The sequence below is a fragment of the Lissotriton vulgaris genome, chromosome 11, assembly GCF_964263255.1.
Source record: "Lissotriton vulgaris chromosome 11, aLisVul1.2, whole genome shotgun sequence".
In the NCBI taxonomy this organism is placed as follows: domain Eukaryota; kingdom Metazoa; phylum Chordata; class Amphibia; order Caudata; family Salamandridae; genus Lissotriton; species Lissotriton vulgaris.
The window spans coordinates 464,890,950-464,917,607 of NC_141699.1; positions in this window are offsets into that span (position 1 = coordinate 464,890,950).

Below are 26,658 nucleotides of genomic sequence, written 5' to 3' on the forward strand. Positions count from 1 at the left end.
TTGCCCCACCCTTGTACCTGGTGCCGACCTCATAAGCAACATTCATCCAATCAGTTGCCAGTCAGTGTCTGGTCCAAATTCCAATCACACCAGCGTGCGTGTTTAATAGAAATCTTGCAGGCCTTCTTTGAGGGTGGGCATTGCCATCTATCCAGGTGCGGGAAACCGGTAGATGCCGATGGGAAACCAGTGGAATTGATGGAGTGAGGTGGTAAAAACAAAAATGTGTGTACCCCTCGTGAAATCAATGTTCCATAACGTTAACTTTTACTAATGGTGTGATGTGGTGAATTAATCAACCCTAGTATAAGGTGCACACATAAATACACGTGGGAATACTAATTTTGCCTGCATGAAGCAATATAATTAACTAATATGTGTTGTAATTGTGATGTGAACTAATGCATAGCTTAAATATAAATAAATCAATCAATCAATCATGGACATTTGTATAGCGCGCTACTCACCCGGAAGGGTCTCAAGGTGCTGGGGGGGAGGGGTCCGCTACTGCTCGAAGAGCTAGGTTTTGAGGAGCTTCCTGAAGGAGAGATGATCCTGGGTCAGTCGGAGGTGGATCGGGAGGAAGTTCCATGTCTTTGCTGCCAGGTAGGAGAAGGATCTTCCCCCGGCGGTGGCTCTGCAGATGCGTGGTTCAGTGGCGAGGGCGAGGCTGGTTGATCGTAGCTGGCGGGTGGGCGCGTAGAAGGTCAGGCGGTTGTTGAGGTACTTGGGCCCCCAGTCGTGGAGGGCCTTGTGTGCGTGGGTGAGAAGCCTGAACGTGAGCCTCTTGCTGACAGGGAGCCAGTGCAGGTCTCTCAGGTGGCCGGAGATGTGGCTGTGTCGGGGGATGTCCAGGACGAGTCATGCGGAGGCGTTCTGGATGCGCTGGAGTCTTTTCTGAAGTTTGGCTGTGGTTCCGGCGTAGAGGGTGTTTCTGTAGTCCAGTCGGCTGGTGACGAGTGCCTGGGTGATCGTCTTCCTGGTTTCGGTGGGGATCCATCTGAAGATCTTACGGAGCATGCGCAGGGTGTTGAAGCATGATGATGAGACGGCGTTGACTTGTCTGGTCATCGAGAGGGAGGAGTCCAGGATGAAACCCAGGTTGCGTGCGTGGTCCGTTGGTTTGGGAGTGGTGCCCAGGGCAGGGGGCCACCAGGAGTCGTCCCAGGCGGAGGGTGATGATCCCAGGATGAGGATTTCTGTCTTGTCTGAGTTCAGTTTCAGGCGGCTGTTCTTCATCCACTCTGCGACGTCTTTCATCCCTTCGTGTAGGCTGGTTCTGGGGTGGCGGGGTCGTTGGTGAGGGAGAGGATTAGCTGGGTGTCGTCGGCGTAGGAGATGATGTTGAGGTTGTGTTTGTGTGCGATGGCTGCGACAGGGCTCATGTAGACGTTGAAAAGGGTTGGGCTGAGTGATGATCCTTGTGGTACGCCGCAGATGACTTCGGTGGCCTTGGATCTGAACGGTGGGAGGCGGACTCTCTGGGTTCTTCCGGCGAGGAACGAGATGATCCACTCCAGTGCCTTCTCTTGGATTCCGATGTTGCTGAGGCGCTGTACTAGGGTGCGGTGGCAGACAGTGTCGAATGCTGCGGATAGGTCCAGGAGGATGAGGGCCGCTGTTTCCCCATTGTCGAGCAGGGATCTGATGTCCTCAGTGGCTGCGATGAGGGCGGTCTTGGTGCTGTGGTTAGCTCGGAAAGCGGACTGCGAGGGGATGAGGGATCTGTTCGTCTCAAGAAAGGCGGCGAGCTGTCTGTTGATGGTATTCTCGATGACTTTGGCAGGAAAAGGGAGAAGCGAGATGGCGCGGTAGTTCTTGAGGTCGGTGGGGTCCGCTGTTGGTTTCTTCAGGAGGGCGCTGAGTTCGACGTGTTTCCAGATCTCCGGGAAGGTGGCGGTGTTGAAGGAGGTGTTGATGATGTCCCGGAGTTGGGGTGCGATGATGGAGTCGGCATTGTTGAAGATGTGGTGGGGGCAAGGGTCGGTGGGCGATCTGGAGCGGATGTTGTTCATCGTGCGGGTGGTGTCTTCGGTGCTGACCTGGGTCCAGGCGCAGAGGGTGGTGGTGGGGGGCGTTGGTTCGGTGGTTGGGTGCGTGGTTGATGCGCCAAAGCTGTTGTGTATATCAGCAATCTTGCGGTGGAAGAACGAGGCGAGTGAGTCGCAGAGGTCTTGCGAGGGAGTGTTGTCGTTGTTTCCGACGCTGGGGTTGGTGAACTCTTTGACGATGTTGAAGAGTTCCTTGCTGTTGTGGGTGTTGCTGTCCAGTCGTTCTTTGAATGCTGTCTTCTTGGTGGTGCGGATCAGCTGGTGGTGTTTGCAGGTGGCGTGCTTGAGGGCCGTCATGTTGTCCGTGGTCTGGTCGTGGTGCCAGGCTTTCTCGAGGGTGCGGCAGATCTTCTTGGAGATCTTGAGTTCGTCAGTGAACCAGGGGGCTTTCTTGCTGCCGGGTCTGCTAGGAGGGTTCTTCAGTGGTGCGAGGTCATCTGCGCAGTTGGTGAGTCACTGTGTGAGGTTGCTGGCTGCTTCGTTGGGGTCCGTTGTGCTGGCTGGGGGGTTCTGGCGGAGGGAGGTGGTGAGCTGCTCGGCGGTGATCCTGCTCCAGCTCCTGCGAGGAATCTGTTGTGGGTGGTGGTGGGTCGTGTTTCTTCTGAAGCTGAAGTGGATGCAGCTGTGGTCAGTCCAGTGGAGTCTGGTGGAGTGGCTGAAGGAGATGTGCTTGCTGGAGGAGAAGATGGGGTCTAGCCTGTGGCCGGCGTAGTGGGTGGGGGTGTTCACCAGGTGCTTGAGTCCGAGGTTAGCGAGGTTGTCAAGCAGGGTGGTGGTGTTGCTGTCCTTGTTGTTCTCCAGGTGGAAGTTGAGGTTCCCTAGGAGGATGAAGTCGGCGGAGGGGAGGGCGTGCGGGCTGATGAAGTTGGCGATGTCTTCGCTGAATTGGGTGCGAGGTCCCGGGGGTCTGTAAATGAGGGTGCCTCTGAGGGTGGTCTTGGGGTCGGTGTGTATCTGGAAGTGGAGGTGTTCGGCGGCGGTGCAGGTGTCGTCGGAGTTGGTCGTGATGCGGATGGTGTTCCTGTGTACGATGGCGCTGCCTCCTCCAGTCTGGTTGACGCGGTCCTTCCGGGTGATCTTGTATCCGTCCGGGATGGCTATGGCGATGTCAGGCGCTGAGGAGGCGTTTATCCAGGTTTCTGTGAGGAAGGCGACGTCTGGTGAAGTTGTGTCGAGCAGGTTCCAGAGTTCGACGGCGTGTCTGTGGACTGAGCGGGTGTTGATCAGGATACACTTGAGGTGGTTGCTGCTGGTGCTCGGCTTGTCGGGTGTGGTGCAGGTCCGAAGGCAGGTGTATTTGCAGGCTTTGCAGGTGAAGGGTCCATGGGTGCGTTTCGGGGTGGCCCGGTAGCAGGTGGGGGGTTCGGCCGGTGTTGAGTGCGTAGAGGGTGGCGGCATCATAGGTCCGTCGTGTGGTGTGGTGTCGTCGGGGGCCAGGGGTTCTGGTGCTGGGCGCAGTCCAATCGCGGACGGGCGCAGACGGGCTTGCCTTTGGCGCACAATCGGCGCACCCGCTGCGCGTGTCCGCTGCGCGTGTCCGCTGCGCGTTCGCCGTGCGGCCTCCATATGAGGGGCTGAGGGAGGGAGGAGCAGCTGGGAGGCGGGAGCGGGGTGGCGAATGGGATCGGTGGGGGGCGGGCCACAGGGAGCAGCGGTGGGAAGCAGAGGGCGAGGCGGGAGGGCACAGAAGGCAAAGGGGGAACAGGGGCAAACAAAATTACAAAATACAAAAGGCAAAAAGAAATCTACAGAATACAGAAGGCTAGAGAATAATTAACAAAATAACAAAATACAGAAGGCAAAAGGGGAACGAGGGGAACGAAGAAGTCACAGGCACAGGCACAAGTTACCAGGAAGCGGGAAACAATACGAGGCAAGAGCGGTCTGGGCGCAGCACACGGCACAGGGAGGACCACGCGGTGACTAGGGGGGCGACCTACCTGGTGGCAGGTAAATAAATGCGGTTTAAATGTGCTTATTGTACACGTTTTTGTGCCAGAAAGTCGCCGGATGTGAGTATAAAACGCATTTATGTGGCTTACCTGCTAGGTAATAACTAATGGGGAAACATTAGTATGGCGGGATGTAGACAGAAGTGCTTTAGTTCCATATTTAACATGAATTTGTGTTTGTTTCTATGATAGTTCCAAAAGTGGCCTTTGAGGCCTATGAGAAAATGGACGCTCGGGTAAACTGTGACCAAGTGTTGGACTGCGCATGTGCGCCTAAAACCTGCAAGTGAGAGTGAACTGCCCGTGCTCGGATGGGAGGTTCAAGGCTACCTTGGCCTGGAAGAGAGGATGATTGCCAAAAATATGGACATTCGAATGTTCTAAACGTGGTGAAAGGTTTTGAAAGTCTCAAGTCGCGGATATGACTAGGCCAAAGACTGTCCTAAACAATGGTGCATTATGAATTTGCTGATTCACTGTGAATATGATGCTGTAATGGTGAGGAAGTGCTCACCCTCCCCAAAACTGTCCAATCAGAACCCGAATTGGTGATGTTAGATACTTTTTAGATAGATTAAGTTTGGAAATTAGTGTATAAAAACCCCTGATTTTGCTTAGAGGGTGTGCTCTTTTCGATTTCCCCTCAAAGTGCTGCCGGATTTCAGATCAAATCTTGGATGTAAGGACTCTTTACTTTATTACTTGTTTTTCTTTGCAGGACTGGAAGGATAAGATGAGGATTTAGTTAGGGATGTTAGGATAGTATGAGTTGGGAACTGTCTGTTCTTTGCTCGTTTTTACTTAATTCTGAAATAAATGTCTATTTTCCGAGCTTTCAAATAAAATGATCATTTTTGAATAAAGAATAAGATTTTACTGAATAAAGAATACATTAATGCCTAAATGTCAGACATACTAAAAGTTTGCTTTAATAAAATCAGGAAAATGGAAGATTAAAAGCTGGTCTTGTGATTTTTCCTACGCCTGATTTTCATTCTAGCAGATCCATTGCCACTATGGTGGTGTGTCTGAATAAATTGGTGTTTGATTAAAACCATGGTGAATCATTTTAACTATAAGGTGTAAATAAAAACTAGTTAAATAGGTTCAGATACTCTGCCAAATGTTACGGTAGGATTCCTTTGTTCTTTCACCAATCCCTGAAATCAAGTTAAATGAATAGAAAAAGTGTGCAGTGTTATTGGCCCGACTGGTGAATGAATGTACTCGGAGGTTTCAGGGAAATGGCGATGTTGATTTAGAAATTATTTTTGGAGTTCAGCTGTAGCAGTTATTTCTTCGTAGCAGAGTAGTGGTTGCTAAGGAAATTAGCTAGGATTATGTATAAAACACTATATAGAGTTTAAAATGTACAGAATTATGAACTAATATCTGTTGAGTTTGTATTATGTTATATGTAGTTCAGAAAAAAGCTTCCAAGTGTTGCGTGAAGCTAGTGCCTCTGTCTGAAGGCAGAGGAAGTGTGGCAAGTAAAGTCGCACAGTGCATTGGTCTGTTTCAAAGAAGTAGTATCGTCGTATACTGCGGTGGTATCGTCGTATATCAATGTTTAGGGACATTAGGTGTGAAAGGATAAATGTATAGTGAGGGCAGTCTATGAAATTTTAGCCTTCAAGTATAGGGATCATTGCGTATCCTGACTAAAACGTATTGCTGGGAGAGTAGTAGGACTTAACCCGAGCTTGATAGAAGGGTAAAGGAGTTGCGCCTACTTTACTAACGAAAAAGGAATTCTATGGTAGGCCAGAGGTAAGCGCTGTCTACTGGAGATACAGAGTTCATGTGTATATGAGTAGGGATTTCTGTATGAACGCGTGTAAATGAAATTGCAATATGCGTTCTGGCGAAACTCTGGGATTGTCTCGAAGGAGGTGAAAAAGAACTCTGTATGTGTTTTCCTGGAGAAACGAGTTCGTTATTGCCTGATAGAAGGGTAAGGGAGAGGGCAGTGCTACTTTATCGACGAGTCTAAAATTCTGTGGAGATAAGCGTTGTCTACTCCAAATACAGAATACTTGAGTGATTGAGAAAATTCTATCACTTTATTAGCGAAACAGGCAAATGGTATTGTTTTCTGTAAGTTACTAACTGATTTTGTAAAATATATTGTAAATACGGCTTCTTGAAAAAACCCTGTAAAGGAGGGGTCAGTCGGCGCTGCAGAAACCTTCATGGTTTAAGAATTTAAAGAATGTTTTGCAAAAGATAAGGAAATTGTGACAAGAGAGGGAAAATTACTTCCTCCACCAAAAACGCCCGCTTCTTACATGTTGTCAAAATATGGTTACCATACATGCATTTGGTTAGAGAAATGGGCAAGGTATACCAAGGATGTTGGTGTGTTAGCTTTTCCTGAAGGTGTATCTAATGATTTGGCAATTTTAAGGAATTTGAAAGACAAAATAATGAAACTTGAGCCAAGACCTAGACCGACTCAATTTGAAGCGTTGGTAGAGTGGGAAGACGAGATGCATGAGTTGGAAAGCGAGAGGTTAAGCAGGCATATCAGACCAAGAGGTAGAGGTCGAGATTTATGGGGAGAAACACATGAGAGCAGAATGCATAGGTGGAGAAATAGTAATATGTGTGATGGCATGTATCCAGTTAGAGTAATGGATGAATATGAGGGTCGGAAATGTACAGAAAAGAAAAATAATGTAGAAACAGCGAACCAAAGTTATGGTTAAAGTGAACCAGAGGATGCTGTATTAGAAGAAATATTACATAGGAGACCACACCCATATCAACCAGGTTCTTTATGGACTACTCCGAATGCTCCAACAGCAGATGAAAGAAATAATGAAACCTCGAGACAATATTCAAGTTTAAAAGATGTGCCAGATAGAGTAGAAACTAGATATATTCCAAGTACTCCCGCTATAGAAGCTGGAATTACAGGTACTCCTGTACAAATGAATGATTCGCACAAAACTGTACGAAGTAATGAAACCCGAAGTGATGTGCAACTAGATATTTCTGACTACGAAAGTTCTGCCCATGAACTGATTCAGAACCTTACTAAAAACATGGAAGCAGTAACTGTCACCGTAACGATAGGACCTATAATACCAGTGTTCAAAAATCAGAGAATAAAAGAGCCAAATTTGACAATTCCGTTACAACAAAGTTTACAAAAAGTAAAAGAAAATATGTATCCAGATTTATCTGAGATAAGACAAAATATAAATGTGAATCCGCCTGAATTGACTTTTAATCAGAGTCCATCATACAGATATCCGATTGGTACAGAATCTGATTCTACAACACCAGAGAAAAGTGTAGATAAAATAGATTTAACGCAAACACCTGTAGGACCATCAGAAAAAGAATTGAGTGACTGGATTAAAACTTTAAAATTAAAAGACCAGTAATCAAAAGTGCTGGATGTGGCAAAACAAAAAGTAGATATGGAAGAATTGATTATTGGAACGATTGGAACAGATAGACTAAGAACGTACCAGGATGATGAACTTATGTTTATGTGTAAAAACATAACATGGAAGGCTAAAACAGTGTATGAGCAGTTGGAAGAATTAGCAAGTGAATTAGGAGTGGAATTTTCAAAATGTAAATCATTGCAGAAATCATATAGAGTGGATTTTGCAGAAAAAGACATTGAGAACATGAATACTGCTGGGAGGTTAGCACAAATAAAAGAATTGATCGTGCTGTTGCGAAATGGTGAGATGTGAGCAAATGGAGGATCAAGTGGGCAAAGAAGAGAGAAGAAAATAATGATAAATCCACATTTGCTTTTCCGATCAGGGAAAAGGAGGCAGTTGTAACTGAGTTCCCTATGAGAGAGATACCAGGAGGAGGATATGTAAATGTTCCTTGGAGTAGACAAGACATATTTTTATTTACAAATGATTACCCTAGAATGAGAGAGAAACCAGTGGAATTGTATTGACAGGTAGACAGATTTGTAAAAGTGTCAAATGTTTTATGGATCGATTTGGATGGATTGTTTGACATAGTGTTGCCAGCAGATTTATGGACAAAATGTAAAATAGCTGTAGATTGGCCAAGAGAAGAATTTGCTAGAGACAAAGTTGCAAGAGCTCCATCACCAGATGTAATGCAAAAGTATGAACAAGTGATAGTATGGCTGAAAAACAAAATACCTCCTAAAGAAACCGATTGGGTAAAAATAGACAGAACCACACAAGAGCCCAAAGAATCTGTACATTCATTTTATGAAAGATTGCTGTTATATTTAAACAGTATAGTGGTTATGAGGAATTAAATGAGAAGGATATGAGCCACTTCATATACCGATTTGTGCATGGGTTGAGACCAGAGATTGGAGACATGATGTTGGGTAATAAATCCATTAAGCTGGGTAATAAATCCTCCAACCCTCCTCCTCAGAGCGAAGACGCAAAGCAAATAAACCACAGCTGCCTCCCAAAACACAGGAAATGTTCTTGCACCTTTGTCCGTTTATTGGCATGCCAAGGCAGAATGCAGACGCAGTGTCACGTCTTGGAACAAGCTTCTTCTGCCCCTCATGAATAGTTACAGCAGAATATATAGGGCAGAAAGTGCAGTCATCAGTAAACTCATAAGATGTGGCCAAGGCCAAATACGGTTGTACATATACAAATAGAAGTGCCATGCAGGCGCAGAACATAGAGCAATATAAGGGCACAAGGGACCAGAAAGCAAGTTTAAGCCAACCTGCAAGATTCAGAGGCTTTCCACAGCTGTTAACCCATGACGTGTCAATGAGGTCAATGTAGGGCTCGGGGTCAAGTTTTAATAGATCTGTAAGGGCAGGGGTGTTCAGGAGCACGGAGCAAGTAGCTTGGTCAGAGCGGTTAGCTCAGGAGGACTGAGACAGTGTGGAGGAGAATATGGGATTGAGATATATTTTTCCCCACAATATCCCTCCTTTTTGATAGCAATATCAAATACCATTGTAAGAAAAAAATATGACTACATACATATGGTAGAAATATCAAAAAAGTACTTATCTTTGACTAGCATCACAGTCTTTAAATAACATGCATATATTGGCGTAGAACCATCCAAGAGGTATTCATTTTTCTACATAGATAACATTATATACTAATACTTAATGCTTTTATATTATATCTCTATAGCCATTAATTGAAATGTTTCTTTGTGTGCTTTCTCTACATCCTGTTGTATTTGGAGATATTTGTAGGCTAGCTCCTGTTCTGTAGGAGGTAGAGTTTTAACTGCGGAAATTGAATGGATGCTTTTACTACACCATTGCTGTACCATGGAGCAGCAACACTGAAGACAACACAAAAATATCACTATTGTTAAAAAGATACCCAGAAGCGCTAAAAGTAAGTGCTTTAACCATCCTGTTGGTAGCCATGACCATAGCCAGGACCAGTCATCAGAATCTGTAATTTTTTCTGCTCCACGGAATATTTGAACTGCATTCTTAATTTGTGCCACATCCCTTGCTATGTTCCCACTTTTGTTTAAAAAATAACAGCAAGAGGAATTTAATAAAACACACAGTCCTCCTTGTTGTAGTGTCAGGAGGTCAAGTGCAATTCGATGTTGAATAGTCATGGCAGCTACTGAGTTAATTTCCATCTGCAACTGTTGAAGTGCATCTCTTGTTGCATTGAATGCTACAGCTAGCTCAGCAGACATATTAACTAGAGCCAATTCTAAATCATATACCCCATATCCAGGAATAAATATACGCATTAGTTCAAAGAATAGACCTTGTCTAGTTTCCAGAATAGGTGCATGTATATCTCTTTTATATCTATGAGCAAAACTCCCCAAATTTAGTGGCTCATTGGCTGCAATGTGTGGCACGACTGAAATGTTTGGTGTAAGGTAAGAAATAGCACACATGCCTTCCCAGTGGCGGGGAAGCACCTTGTATGCTTTAGTGCCACAAACAAAATACATTCCGCCCTGTAACTGTGTGTCTAATGTGTGATATTTACTGAGTGGAAGGCCTACCCCTTCAGGGAAAGTGTTTTGGAATTGATCACACCATTTGTAATCAATCCATGAAGAATTTATAAGGGTAACATTTGCCCATGGTGCCATGTACGAGCAGCGAGCTGACCATAAGGGGTATTCTAATATTTTAGAAATCACATTTGGTGCCCTAGCGTGCTTATTCTTTTGCTCAATTAATGGATCATATAGAAGACCATCAGGTGTTATTAATAGTGTCTCTCTATCTACAGTGATGTTCCAGTAATGCAAAGTATAGTTTACTTGTTTTCCCCGTACCTTAGCTGTCCAGTTCCTACTTACTAACTGTCTGTCTTTTATGTTCCAATTCCCTGTGATATTATCAAATTCTAATATGTTAGGACACTGGCTATTTTTTAAATGTCCTAAGTATCGCGAAGCTGGGTTATATCCTGAAACATGATGCTTTAAACATACAGGAAATGCTTTTTCCTTGTCTTTGTATTCTACTGTAGGAGACACTTGATATTGGGCTTGAATATTTGGCAGTATGGTACAACGTGGGTACCATCCAATCCTTCCTTCTCCACAATCCCAGGTTACATTGGATATGAGGCATCCTATTCCTTGCGCATAATTTTGTATAGGCACAGGCGTTTCATAAAGGCCAATAGGGTCGCTTTGGTGTCTGGATAACTCTCTACAAATCCAGCAATTTTGAAGACCTAAAGCCTGGGCAACTTTCTCATGTACTGCAATGAGGGGATGGTCAGCAGGTTGTTGCAGTACAGGTAGCACACACATAATTAAGGTACTTAAAAATATTGTTCGCATAATGCAATGCATTTTCTGGACAGTGGTAAATGTTCCTTTCAGAATTTAAAATGTTGTTAGGCAGTGCCTTTCTGTCTCAGTTCCAGGGTACTTTCTGTAAGTGTCAATAATGAAAGTTCTTGTGGTGTGCGGTCATCTGCTTCTCCTCCTGGTCCGTAGTCGTCTTGTTCAGGGGCGGTTTCCCGGACCTGCCCTGCGTGCTTCACTCAACAGCATCAGTTGGTGTCACCGTTCCTGGGACACTTGATGAAGGACCCTCAGTGTTGTTGTTAGGAAAGGTCTGGTCTGTCTCCCCCTTGTCCTGTGTTCCGCGCTGCTCCACTTGTGGCCGTTGCTCATCTGTTAAAGGTGACTCTGCCTCAGGCGTTGTTGGTGCAGCTCTGCATCTTGTTCCGTGCAGCCACTCGGGACGTCCCTCCACCTTTAGTGATGTTCTGGTAACCAGGAGCACAATGTCGGGTCCAGTCCACCTATAAGTAAGAGAAACATTTTTTATTTTTCTCACCATGACCATGTCGCCAGGTTTAAAAGGGTGTGTTTGTTCTACGGAAGGATGGGGCAAAGCTTCCTTCACCTGGAGATGGTGATGCCTCAATACCACTGATAATTGTACAGCATAGTCAGAAATCTGCTCATCCGTCCACAGCAGTGCTGCTTGGGATGCTGTGAGAGGCAACCTCAACCCCACCGACATAGGCCGCCCCATCAATACCTCATGGGGGGACAAGAGAGTTGTTCTAGATGGTGTTGCTCTTATGGCATGCAGCACTAAAGGCAGCGCCTCTGGCCATTTCAGGCCTGTTGCATCAGTTGTTTTGGCTAATTTATGTTTTATTGTGGAGTTCATTCTCTCCACCTGCCCTGAACTTTGTGGGTGGTAAGGGGCATGCAGTTTCCACTCTATTCCCAAACACTCACACATCTTTTCCACAATGGCAGCAACAAATTCACCCCCTCTGTCACTGTTTATGCTCTGGGGGACCCCAAATCGTGGTATTATATCATTCATCAAGCATCGCACAACAGTTGCTGCATCATTCTTCCTAGTGGCAAACGCCTCCACCCATTTTGAAAACTGGTCCACACATACCAGCAAATATTTGAATCCATTCACTGGGGGCATGTAGGCGAAGTCTATTTGAAGGTTGGTAAAGGGACCTTCTGGTACTGGCAAGTGATCATGAGTAGCGGGGGACCGACCTTTAGCATGTTGGGCACAGACAAGACATTGGGAGCAGAATTGTGCAGTGAAAGCTGTTATCCCTGGTGCAAACCATTCTTGTCTAATCAAAGCATTCATCCCTCCTTGAGCCATGTGAGTGGGTCCATGGGCAAGTCTTGTAAGGGGCAGGAACATACTGCGTGGGGCCACAGGCCTCCCATCCGGGTGTACCCACAATCCCTCATCATTTGGCTCACATCCAGCATCACTCCACGCTCTTTCTTCCTCTGGAGGTGCAGACCATTGTGCTTCTTTCACATCAGCTAGCAACAATTGTCTCTGAATCAGCTGTATTTTTGGAATACTTTTTGCCATTGAAGGCACCATCTGTACTGGCTGTAACATGCTCTCTTTTGCTGCTGTGTCAGCCATCGCGTTACCTCTGGCTATCTCAGTATTAGCTCCTGTATGTGCCTCACATTTTATTACTGCTACTCTGTTGGGCAGTAGTATTGCCTGTAGCAAATTCTTTACTAAGGGGCCATTTTGAATGGGGCGTCCTGCTGCTGTTATGAAACCACGATACTGCCACAGCTGGCCAAAATCGTGTACAACTCCAAAGGCATAACGAGAGTCAGTGTAAATATTAACATCTTTCCCCTCCGCTAGGATGCATGCTCTTGTTACAGCATACAGCTCGGCTTGCTGGGCAGATGTGCCAGGTGGGAGGGCCGCACTTTCAATTATGGTGTCTACTGTTGTTATAGCATACCCTGCTCTGTAATCAGTGTCTGTTAGTCTGCTGGAGGAACCGTCAGTGTACCACTCATAGTCAGTTTTTTCCAATGGTGTTTGCTGCAAATCTGGTCTGGGTGTGGTGCATGTCTCTACAACTTCAACACAGTCATGGTCAGGGGTCTCATCTGAATCACCTAGTGGAGGTAATAATGTTGCAAAATTAACAGGTGGGCATCTTTTAATGGTGATATTGGTGTTAGACAACAGAGTGACCTCATAACCTGTTTGCCTGGCTGCCGAAAAATGTTGTGTTGCTGCAGATGACAACAACAACTGTACCGAATGTGGCACATAAACAATACAAGGGTAGTCCAACACAATGGGAGCCGTCCTCTCTACCATCACAGCTGCTGACGCCACTGCTCTCAAACAAGCTGGATGCCCAGTTACTGCTGCAGGCAAAGTCACGGAGTAGTATGCCACAGGTCTTTTTCCTGAGCCATGCTGCTGTGTCAGCACACCATTTGCAATGCCATTTTGCTCTGACACATAGAGATGGAAGGGCAGTTTGTAATCAGGCAGCCCCAGGGCTGGCGCAGTACACAAAGTCTCTTTCAGTTTCTTAAAACAGATTGCAAGTTCATTAGTCCATACAATGTTGTTGGGAGCATCTTGTAGTGTACATTGTCGCAGGATGGCATCATAGGATCTGTACTCAGGGATCCACTGGCGGCAGTAGTTCATCATCCCCAGGAATGACAGCATTCCTTTCTTGGTAGACGGAGGCTGCATGGCCTGAATCATTTTTATCCTGTCAGGTGATATGCGGCGAGTTCCTTTGGATACCACATAACCCAGGTAAGTCACCTCTTTTTGGCAGCACTGAAATTTTGACAATGAAGCTTTGTGTCCTCTCTCCTGGAGGTGATTCAGCAGCGCTACAGTGTCTTTTTCACAGGCTTCAAGGGATGGGGATGCCACGAGTAAATCATCCGCGTACTGCAAGATGATACTACCTCCTTCCAGGTGTAGGCTATCCAGGTCTCTCTTTACTGCCTGTGCATAGACCGTGGGACTCTCAGTATAGCCTTGTGCCAGTCTTCTGAAAGTATATTGGGTATCTTTCACTGTGAAAGCAAAGAGGTACTCGCTCTCTGGATGGACTCTAATACTGAAAAATGCAGAGGAGAGATCAATGACTGAAAAGTACTCTGCCTCTACAGGTATAGAAGATAATATGGTATTGGTGTCAGGCACAACAGGTGCTAAAGGAACCACAATGTTGTTTATCTGTCGTAAGTCCTGTATGAACCTATACTGCCCAGTATTGCCCTTGGGTAATGGAATGATAGGACTATTACAGGGGCTGGATCTCTTTTTAATGATACCTTGTTGCAAGAGAGATTCAATCACAGGTTTTATTCCCTCCTCTGCCTGAGGTGACAGCCTGTACTGACGGACATAAGGTAATTCAGCATTCTCTTTAAGTGTCACTTTATGGGGAGGGCATGTTTTCAATAATCCTGCCTCATTTTTGTGTTTTGCCCAGACCTCTGAGTTCACTTGCTCTAGGATTTTGTTTTTAGTCAGCTGTAAAGCCATATTCCCTTCAAGTTTGTCAAAAACTGCAGTCCTGTCCTTTCTGTTCATACACAACGTCCAACACCATCCTTCTCCATCTCCTAACACAGACACCATTCCTAAAGGAAATGTAAAATCCTTAGTTCTAGGTAAGTCCTGAAGGCGTTTGACCATGGGGCCCAAATCCTTAGGGTAGTAACCTGGTGCTACAGCTATGGATACATGTGGTTCAGAATCTGGCACTTGAAATAATCTCATTTCCTGTGGTCCTAGTTCAATGCTCACTGCACACCCTTCTTTTCCTACATATAATGTGTGCTCAAACAACTCCATTGTCCAGTGCAAATGTTTATCTGCCCTGTAGGCGTACCATTCAGGCACTGCTCCTGTGAAAAATGCTGCAGTACAGTGTATGGGCTCAGGTACTAATGTCAACTGTACTAAATGAGTGACCAATTCACTCTCAATGTCAGGGCTGTATTTAAACAGTTCTTGGAACATGTTTTCATAAAAACCTCCATGTAATGGAGTCCATTGGTAACGTGTTGGAGAGAGAGAGACGACAGGGGGTGCACTTAACACAGAGTCCTCACTTAATTTGCAAGCAGTAAGTGCTCTATTAGCCAATTCTAACCTGTCCTCAGGTACTTGTAAGTAAATCCCATTTTGTGAAAAATATAATGTTGCATGCAATTTACAGAGGAGGTCTCTCCCCAGCAAATTGATGGGTGCATCTGGTGACAGCAGAAACTGATGGGTCATTGTGAGGTCATCAACAGAAACTGGTAGGGGTTCTGACAATTCTTCATGCATCATCATTCCATTTACTGCTATAGTAGTAACTGTTTCACCACTACCAGGACCCAACTTGTTTCTTACTGCGGATAGGGTTGCACCACTGTCTATCAGGAAATCAATCTCTTTATCTCCTACCTTAATTTGAAACATGGGATTCTCCTCTGGTGTCTCTGATACCTTCATCATAAAGCACTGGGCTCTGGTTGCTGCAGTTTGTCCCATCTCTCTCTCCGCGTTGTCCTATGCTGATCCATGTTGCTCCTGGAAAGGATTCCTCAGGGAGTGCTGGGTCTGCTTCAGGTCTCTGGGCATGGGTGGTGCAGATGGCTGGGTCTCATTTCTGTCTGACCTTTCATTCCTGTTTCTATCATTTCTATTATACTGGTCACTTCTCTCATTCCAGTCCCTTCTACCTCTATTATTTCTACAATTGCGTGCCCAGTGCCCATACCTCTGGCAACAATAGCACCGATCCCCACTCTTGTCTCTCCTCTGGTATCCTTGTCCATTATCCTGTCTTTGCTGTGCCCCCTGATAATACATTCCCTCTGGCTCCTCCTCTCTTTGTATTTGCTGCAACATCATTCCTTTGTCATTTTTAGCGATGTCCTTCCTTACCTTAAAAATACCATCTCTTTCCATAGTTATGAGAAGCGTGCACAACTCGTGATATCCTTTAGTGGACCAATCAGGGTGGCGTAGTTTACAACTGTGGGCCACAGAAGCTAGCAATCCATTCATAAGGGTTTGCGTAGCCAATACCTTATAGGCCTCTGTGGTGCGTGGTACCCCTGCACTGTTATCCCATGCTTCATTGTACCTTAAGATGTAATCAGCCACTGACTCACCTGGCTTCTGCAACGTGGCAGTGACTTGAGAAAAATCACCATGTTTAACTGCTAGGCCATTAATTGTGTCCCTGATTGACTCTAACCAATTAATCAATCTTTTTTCTGTGACATCCATATTATTAGTCAGTATGGTCCAATCCCTTTCCTGTGGAATTTGGAATGCACTTTTTACTAAAGACCATCTGCTCCCATATCCTATTTTTAATAGCATTTCTACATCTCGAGGGAGGGGGGTATAGGCAATACATATTTTATGAAGCCACTCATAATATTTTACACTGGCAGTCAGTGGGTCAGGCGCGTCCTTAGTCATTTGGGTTGCCTCCAAGGGGGTCCATGGTTTTAGCATGGCTGTCCCCCCCAACACTATTTTTGGTGCAGTTAGTTTAGTGTTCAATAATATGTCATCAGTATATGATCTCTCACCCTTTCCCTTTAGGGACCGTGTTTGTGACTGTATATGTATCAGCCGTTCCCTTCTCTCTAGCTTATCCTGTAGTTTATTAATGGAGCGTTGTATTTCCTCCCTATCAGTGTTCACTTCTTCTTGGAACTTATCTGCCTCTTTTCTCAGGTGTGCCAACTGCTCATGTTCCTCATCCTTTCTCTCTTTTGCACTCAGCTCTAAGTCTTCACTCAGACCAAAAGTGGAAGGTTGGGCTGGGGATTCAAAAGCATGTAGCATGTCCCCTCCTAAGGATAAGTGCCCATTCAAGACTGGTGTTCTAAAACTGCCCTCTCTGGGGTTAGTTGGTATGTCAGGTACCCTAGTTAAATCACCTTCCAGGGATATGTGGAAATAAGGTACACGTGCTAAGCTTGGTTGTGAAGCCAGTGCTTGCTCAGGTGTGTTATGTCTTTCACACTGTTTGTAGGGGCCTGAAAGTGATGGGTAAATTGAAGTTGCTGGAAGAGGGGATGAGAATTGAGGTGCAGGAGAAACAGGCCCTGCAGACTGAAGGGTGTTTTGTCCCACTGTTTGGTGGCTGTTCTCATTGCTGGCTCTATGAGAGACCCAGGAATTAAATTCACTATTTGCATCTACTCTCTGTCTTTTCCTTTCTTCCTCAGTAAGCAACAAAATCTCCTCCTCAGTCAATGCGCTACTAGTTATTTGCTCATTGTCTGTTCCTTCCCCCAGTTTGACAAAAAGACCTTGAGGCTTGGAGGCGATAAACAGTTTTTTCAACGTATTTATATCAATATTTACTTGGCGGTGCGTCCAAATACATAGCAGAGCAGCAGCCCTTCTAGAAGTAGTGGCATTTGGTATTTCCTTAACACGTTCTGCTTCAATTGTTGAAAACCCACACTTTTGCCATAGTGACAACAAATGCTGTTCTGTTTGCACATAGTTACTTAATTCCAATAAACACTGGCTATAAGATGCGGGCCAATCTTTTGCTAATTCTAGCTCTTTTTTAGTAGGCTTTTTGCACTCACTATTCACCATTGCTATTGCAGAACAGTCTTTATATTCAGTGGAGGCATTCCCCTGGCCTTTCTTTTTTGAAAGGAGGGCTTTATTTTTTGCAATTGAAAGCCACTGCTGTAAACAATCTTTTACATATTGTGAATCCCATGATGGGTCACCCTTTAAGTGTATACGTTCTGTCAAGCGTTCAATATCATCTATCTCAAGAGAACCAAATCTAGGCCACAGCCCTTCATTCCCTTTCCACGTCCATACTAGCGCGCAAAAAGGAGTTACATATTCTAAACAATTTGTATCTTTCACAACCTGAGCTGCAGGGCTATCTGCTGGTAATTTAAAATCCTTCTCTAATGACAGTTGTTTAAACAATTTCTTTGTCTTTTTCACCATGCGAGGCCTTACCACCTCCATAGTTCCTTTAGAATTACCAGAACCCATTGTGCCCTTTACTCACAATTTTCAAACCCTGAAAGATAAAACAAATTTGTCTCCTGGAAGTAAAATTTTGTTAAGATTTGGATAGAGAGACTTGAGAGAAAAAAATATACAGTTGTGGAACACTCAGACACCACATAAAACAATTTGACTTCTCTGATGCAATTTTGTTTTGATATCACTCAAAGAAGCATTTTCAAATAAACATAGCAGGACAATACTTTTTAAAGACTCTAAACATAATTAAATACAGTCATTGATCAATGACAGGACAGTGCAAAATTGAAAAACATTTCCTTGTGTCCTGCAGCCAGCCAATGGTCACTGCCCTCCCCGCCACACTCTGGGAAGGCTTTTTTTATCTTTTCAACCCTCTACTCTTGGGTCATAAATTATTGTCCTGCCTAGGCTCTTCTGTCGCGTATGGAATCCCGCAGATCCCTGCCGCATATCAACTCCAAGGTGTTGATACAGAGAAATATTTCAATGATGATATAAATTTCAATCACTTGATGGAAAAGACTTCAATCAATGATGAAAAAAAAATCAATCAATGTTTCTCTCCAGTCCCCTAGTTATATTAGATGCCGGTTACTACCTCCTCTCTCCCTTTTTTTTTTTTTGTTTAAAAAAAATACTATGTTCTAACTGAGCATTTGAAACACTGAAAGGTCACGTCAGCAAGTTATTTTAGCTTTACAGCCTACTTACCAACTGGTGACTTTACAGTCCTTCAATGATCCCACTTCTAAACACCATTTCTGTTGGGTAATAAATCCATTAAGCTGGGTAATAAATCCTCCAACCCTCCTCCTCAGAGCGAAGACGCAAAGCAAATAAACCACAGCTGCCTCCCAAAACACAGGAAATGTTCTTGCACCTTTGTCCGTTTATTGGCATGCCAAGGCAGAATGCAGACGCAGTGTCACGTCTTGGAACAAGCTTCTTCTGCCCCTCATGAATAGTTACAGCAGAATATATAGGGCAGAAAGTGCAGTCATCAGTAAACTCATAAGATGTGGCCAAGGCCAAATACGGTTGTACATATACAAATAGAAGTGCCATGCAGGCGCAGAACATAGAGCAATATAAGGGCACAAGGGACCAGAAAGCAAGTTTAAGCCAACCTGCAAGATTCAGAGGCTTTCCACAGCTGTTAACCCATGACGTGTCAATGAGGTCAATGTAGGGCTCGGGGTCAAGTTTTAATAGATCTGTAAGGGCAGGGGTGTTCAGGAGCACAGAGCAAGTAGCTTGGTCAGAGCGGTTAGCTCAGGAGGACTGAGACAGTGTGGAGGAGAATATGGGATTGAGATATATTTTTCCCCACACATGATACGTCACAACATGATAGGTTGGCAGTCAGATACTGTGGATGAAGTTTTGAGAAAGGCGAAATATTGCATTGAAGAAATTGATGCAAAGCAGAAAAAGCTCAAAGAGGAAGCTATGTGGGCACAAGTAAACGTAGCGGAACAACAAGTAGCGCAAATGGAGAGTAAGAATGCAGGAAATCAAGGAAATTTTAAGGGTAAACCTAAGTTAGAAGGAAATATTGATGAATTGAAGAAGAAGTTCCCTTGTTTTAATTATGGCAAGTTAGGGCATTGGAAGAAAGAGTGTAAATGTCCGCTAAGAGTTAATGCAGAAAATACTTAATTGAATTCGCAGGTGCAGTTTGAGGTAAATCAACAACAGCAACAACAGCAGATAGCAAATCAGCAAAGTCAGGTGCCACAACCGCCACTGCCAAACAGTGTAAACCAGCAGAGGTGCAGTGCAGAGAGAGGATTCAGCGGAGGTGAGCAGGTAAAAAGACCACAAAGAGTGAATGCGTGTCCTCAGTATTGGTTACAAGAAGAAGGTGGCAGTGAGACGGATGAAAGTTTATGACGGTAAACAGACAAAATATCGAATACAAAATATCGAAAGGACATAATATCGAGTACAAAATATAGGCTGGACAGAATATCGAATGGACAGAATATAGACATCAAAAATATCGTTTTGAAGGTAAGTAATGTAATATCGAAATTTAAAGTATAGATAGTCAAAATATCGAAGTACATAATATAGGTTAATAAAAATATCGAAAATTTAATAATATCGATTTTTTAATAGTGTATTTTATGTGTTAAAAGTGTTTATGTTATAATGTAATTTTGCGTAATTTAATTCTGTAGCGGGTTGTGGGTTTATAGGGGAATAGGGTGGGAAGTAATTTAATTATATTTAATTAAATATGTATATTTATTTATTGGTATTTGTTTATAATTAATTGTTAATTAATTTTTATTTTGTAATTAATTACATTTTAATTGCCAATTAATTGTATTTAATTGATAAATTGATAATTATGTTAATTTAATTAATATAATTTTTGTAGCGGGTTGTGGGTTTATAGGTGAATAGGGTGGGAAGTAATTTAATTATAATTAATTAAATATGTAAATTTATTTATTGGTATTTGTTTATAATTAATTCTTAATTAATTTTTATTTTGTAATTAATTAAATTTTAATTGCCAAATAATTTTATTTAATTGATTAATTGATAATTATGTTAATTTAATTAATTTAATTTTTGTAGCAGGTTGTGGGTTTATAGGGGAATAGGGTGGGAAGTAATTTAATTATAATTAATTAAATATGTAAATTTATTTATTGGTATTTGTTTATAATTAATTGTTAATTAATTTTTATTTTGTAATGAATTACATTTTAATTGCCAATTAATTTTATTTAATTGATTAATTGATAATTATGTTAATTTAACTAATTAATTTTATGTATTGGGTTGTGGGTTTATAGGGGAATAGGGTGGGAAGTAATTTAATTATAACTAATTACATATGTTAATTTTATTGGGTATTTATTAGATTTTAATTGTTAAGTAAGTTTTTAATTACAAATTAATTAATTGTTAATTTGTAAATAGTTAGTATTTTCTAGATAACTAATTGTAATGATTCAATTAAATTAGTATTTGGAATTAATTATTTTTTATATTATATTAAATTAGTAATTACTTTTAATTAATTGTTTTATAGATAATAATATATATATTTTTAAAATAATATATAAAGTATCTACTTTCTCTACTGTTGCACTCTTTGGAGTGTGAATAGTAATTTTTACCCCTACGCTATCCAACGCTTTCCCTAATGTTGCACTCTTTGGAGTGGGAATAGTAATTTTTACCCCTACGCTATCCAACGCTTTTCCTACTGTTGCACTCTCTAGAGTTGGAATAGTAATTTTTACCCCTACGCTATCCAACGCTTTCCCTACTGTTGCACTCTCTGGAGTGGGAATAGTAATTTTTACCCCTACGCTATCCAATGCTTTCCCTACTGTTGCACTCTTTGGAGTGGGAATAGTAATTTTTACCCCTACGCTATCCAACGCTTTCCCTACTGTTGCACTCTCTGGAGTGGGAATAGTAATTTTTACCCCTACGCTAGCCAACACTTTCCCTACTGTTGCACTCTCTGTGGTGGGAATAGTAATTTTTACCTCTACGCTATCCAACGCTTTCCCTACTGTTGCACTCTCTGGAGTGGGAATAGTAATTTCTACCCATACGCTATCCAACGCTTTTCCTACTGTTGCACTCTCTGAAGTGGGAATAGTAATTTTTACCCCTACGCTATCCAACCCTTTCCCTACTGTTGCACTCTCAGGAGTGGGAATAGTAATTTTTACCTCTACGCGATCCAACGCCTTATCTACTGTTGCACTCTCTGGAGTGGAAATAGTAATTTTACACTTCCGCTATCCTACGGTAATAATATTGGATATTTTTTAATTATATTATGTTACTATAGATATATATGTTTTAACAAATATGAATGTACATTTTTTTTATAACTTTAATTAATTATTTAATTATTATAAGGTAATTTAAGTATTTTTAAGTATATTTTAGTAAATAATTTTTAATAATAATTCAATTTAACATTGTTTTTAATAAAGTCGATATTTTTACAAACTATATTTTAGTAAACAATATTTTTTACTCAATATTTTTGTACTTACCTGTTTGTAGATACAAAGACGATATTCTGTCTGTCGATATTTTGTCGCCGATATTTTTGGTAGTCGATATTATGTCCCTCGATATTATGTCAGTGATCCGTTTATGACGGTGCCTGAGAGAGGGAGAAGAGTGTGTGCTTGGAGCCACTCTTGAGGTAGATCAGTCTGGTCCATTTGTGAACGGAAAGGTGAATGATATGGAAATAACTTTCCTAGTGGACACTGGTGCTACCCGTTCTACTGTTAGATCAGTGGAAATTCAAAATCTTCCTCTCTTGGGAGAGAGCATCCAAGTTGTAGGTGTAGCTAATAGACAGATACAAACTCCTCTGACTTAACCAGTTGAAATAGAAATTGGACCTTTCAAAGATATGCATCGATTTGTGGTGTGCGATAGTAGTCCTGTTAATCTGGTAGGAAGGGATATTTTGTGAAAGATGAACTGTGCCATATATTGTTCACCGGATGGCATAGAGTTGCAGACCCCATATGAGGATAGCTTGTATAAATGACAATGCTCATGATGGAGGCAGAACAGAGCAAGCTATTTCCTGTTTTTGACCGAGAAAAGATTTCTGTTGAACTGAAAGAGGTAGTGAAAGAAGAAGTATGGGATTTCACTGGAAAGAATATAGGACTGATGAAAGTTGTGGATCCTGTAAGAGTCACAATAAAGGAAGGTGCAAGCTACCCAAATATTCCTCAGTATAAGATGACTGCAGAAGTAATTGAAGGAATAACTCCAGTGATTGACAAAATGATTGAGCAGGGAATATTAAGAGAAATAGAGAGCAGTGCTTGTAATTCACCAATCATGGGATGAAAAAGCCTAACGGAACATTTAGAATTGTACATGACCTTAGAAAGATTAATAACATTGTTGTCCCATGTTGTCCAATTGTTCCGAATCCAGCAGTAATTCTGTACCAAATTCCCCATGATGCAGAATGGTATACTGTGATTGACCTGTGGAATGCGTTCTTTACTGTTCCATTGCATCCAGAAAGTCAACCAATTTTTGCGTTCAGATTCCAGAACCGTATCCTGGCATGGTGTAGAATTCCACAAGGGTACACTGAGAGTCCAACCATTTTTAATCAGCTGCTAAAGAAATCATTAGAAAGCCTGAGCATACCTGGAGAATCTGTGTTGGTACAATACATTGATGATCTTTTGATTGCATCGAAAACTAAGGATGCATGTGTAAATGACACCGTAGCATTGCTGAATCATTTGGCAGAAGAGGGACATAAAGTGTCTCCATCGAAATTGCAGTTTTGTCAGAAAGAAGTACAGTATTTAGGTCACAAGATTGCTAAAGGAATCAGACAAGTTACCATAGAAAGAATCAAAATGATACAAGGAATGTAGCCACCTAAACTCAAAGACAAGTAAGAATGTTCTTGGGAATGGTAGGTTATTGTAGACAGTGGATTAGTGGATTTTCATTGATTGCAAAACCATTACAGAGACTGACAAGAGGACACATCAGAGACCCCATAGTTTTGACTAAAACAGAAATGGAAGCTTTTGAACAGCTGAAAACGAAACTGTGTGAAGCACCAGCTTTGGGAATGCCCGATTATGAAAATGAGTTTGAACTGTATTGTAGTGAGTGGGAAGGATGTGCATTATCAGTGTTGATTCAAAGACATGGAAAAATGAGAAAGCCAATTGCGTATTTCTCAGCTGTTGTGGACCCTGTTGCAAAAGCTTTGCCAGGATGTCTGAAAGCAGTGGCAGCTACTAGTGTAAGCTTGGAGCAAAGTGAAGGAATAGAGATGGGATTTCCCATGAGGGTGTAAGTACCTCATTCTGTGGAGATTCTACTCACTAGAGCAAAAACACAGTACATGACAAATAGCAGAATGACCGATATGAAAAAATAATTTTAGGAGCTGAAAATGTGACAATCACCAGATGTGTAAACGTTAATCCGTCCACATTGCTACCTGACACTAGTGAAGCAGAAGTGAAAGGTGAGCTTGATCACAAATGTTTGGATGTTCTTGATTACTGCACAAAACCCAGATCAGATATTAGGGATGAACCTTTACCTGAATCAGATTTTGTGATGTTTGTGGATGGATCATGCTTGAGAATGGAGAGTGGTATTTTAAGTGCTGCATAAGCTGTTTGCATGGTAGCAGAAGTGTTGGAAACATCTTTTCGGAAAGGAATTCATTCTGCTCAAGTAGCGGAGTTGATTGCTTTGATACAAGCATGCAAATTGGAAAAAGAGGTGAAAGTAACCATAGTGACTGATAGTCAATATGGCTATGGAGTTGTTCATGATTATGGACAGCTTTGGTCCCAAAAAGGTTATCTGACTTCTGCCGGAACACCTATTCGGAATGCTGAATTTGTAAAAACACTGATAGATGTGATTCAGCTACCTGAAAAAATAGCTGTAGTGAAGTGTTCAGCCCATAAAAAGAGTGAGGATTATATTTCCAGAGAAAATAATTATGTGGATGCAATTGCAAAACATTGTGTGAAAAATCAAATTTCAATCAATCGAGATAAGCTAAAAGGACATGTTCCGAGTCCTTTAATGCTAACCACTGTAGTTGAGACATGGCAGGAAGTGAAACAGATACAGGAAGAGGCAGAAGCAGAGGAAAAAGAAATTTGGTTAAAAGCAGGATGCAGACAGAGAGAAGAAGATGAAATTTGGGTTTACAAAGATGAAAGACCAGTAATGCCAGACAGCATGATCTCAGACATGGCCCGGATGTACCATGGTCAGGCCCACATTGGAAGAGATGCCATGAATCAGCTTTTTAGGCAAACTTGGTATAACTCCAAGTTCAGGATGATTGCTGAAAGTTTGTGGCAAAGGTGTTTGGTATGTCAGCAATTCAATCCAAACAGAATAACTATTGTAAGTTTGGGAACCATAGGACTGGAGAGTGGTCCATTTACAAGGGTTCAGATGGATTTTGTGGAGTTGCCCCCATGCAATAAGCTTAGGTATATTCTTGTGATAATCTGTTTATTCTCCCGATGGGTTGAAGCTTTCCCCACGAGGAGAAATGATGGGATAACTGTTGCTAAACTGTTTTTACGAGAGATAATACCACGTTTTGGTTTCCCAATATCGATTGAATCAGATCGCGGCCCACATTTTCAAAATTAGCTAATGCAAATGATCTGTGAAGCTCTAGACATTCGCCAGAAGCTGCATTGTGCTTACAGACTTGAGGCTTCAGGGGTAGTGGAGAAGGTGAATGGAACCATTAAGAACAGAATTGCAAAAATGTGTTTGGCAACAGGGCTTAAGTGGCCAGACGCCTTGCCGCTTGTTCTGATAACACTGAGAAGCATTCCGGACAGGAAAACTGGACTAAGTCCACATGAGATTTTGATGGGCAAGGTGATGAGGCAGGCCTATGTACCTGTTGATAAATTATTAACAATTAATGATGACATCATACTGGATTACTGCAAAAACCTGTCTGATGTAGTAACTTCTGTGCTCCACCAGGTTGGAACTGAGTCAAATTCCAAAGAGAAAAATCCAGCTCATGATCTAGTCCCTGGAGACTGGGTTCGAGTGAAGGTACATCGCAGGAGAAATTGCTTGGTACCTCGGTGGCAGAAACCACACCAGGTGATCTTGGTCAGTACCACTGCAGTCAAATGTGCTGGATTGAAGAGGTGGGTGCATGTGAGCCACACCATCCATGTGCCTGCACCTGAATACCCATACGACGGTGAAAGTACAACTGACTCTGATTCTGAAGCTGAACCAGAAAGAACTCCAGATACTGAAGATCATCAGGAACGTCGACATCTGGAAGTATCAGAAGCCAGTTCTGCATCTGAAGGTGAAGGTGAAAGGGAGATTGTGGAGATACCAGATTCTGAAGATCAATCTGAAGATCGAGAATTGGTAAAGACAGACACCAGCAGAGACGCAAAAGAAAGTGAAGATAAAGCTGTAAAAGAAAAGAAAGCTGAAAAGAAATCTGAAAACTTTGAAAGCAGAAACGGAAATCCTGAGACTGGGGAAGAGGAAGTAACTCACGATAAGGATGAGATTCCAAATACCAGTTATGAAGGTGTTCCTAACAGAGTGACAGAAGAAAAAGCTGAACCTGATGAAGACAAAGCCATTGTGAAGATCATAATCAATGATACAGTTGAGGTTACTGAAAGTGAAACTGATGACAGTACAGATGAAACTGCATTAAGAAAAAGCCCAAGGAAAAGAGCTTGGAGAGTGGAGCATAACACAGTAGACCCAAAGACTAAAAGAGTCTGTAAAGGAGATAATTGGCCTACAGAAACTGGTGGATTGAAATTCAAACTGGTGAACAAATGAAAAGAGCCAAAAGAGCAAGTACACAAGATCACTAGCCAAGATAGAAGCACTAGGAAAGAAAATAGAAGTTGTACAAAGGACAAAAAGAGTAAGACGACCAAACCAGAAGTACAAATCACCAGAGTGGGCATATATCGTCTTGCCACCCATTGAAGAAGTTAATAGCAGTCAAGAAAAACTGTATAACCCAAAGATGATTGGGAAAAGTGAGTAAAGAAGTCAATTTAGAGAAAAGAGATGGGTGCTCAAAGTATATGATAATAAACGAAAAATCTGAAGTCCTGTGAGACGGATATTGTAAATATAGAAGAGGTCAGAGTTGACATAAGGTCGAAGAAAATCTTTCAGAGAAATTAACCATAGTGTAATTTAGAATAGAATTGACACAAGGTCGAAGAAATCTTGTTAGTGAATTGTGTGCTGTGGAATCTAAGAGTGACACAAGGTCGAAGAAATCTTGTTAGTAAAAAATGGCCATAAATAATCATAAAACAAAATGTTCTATTTTTAGAAAATG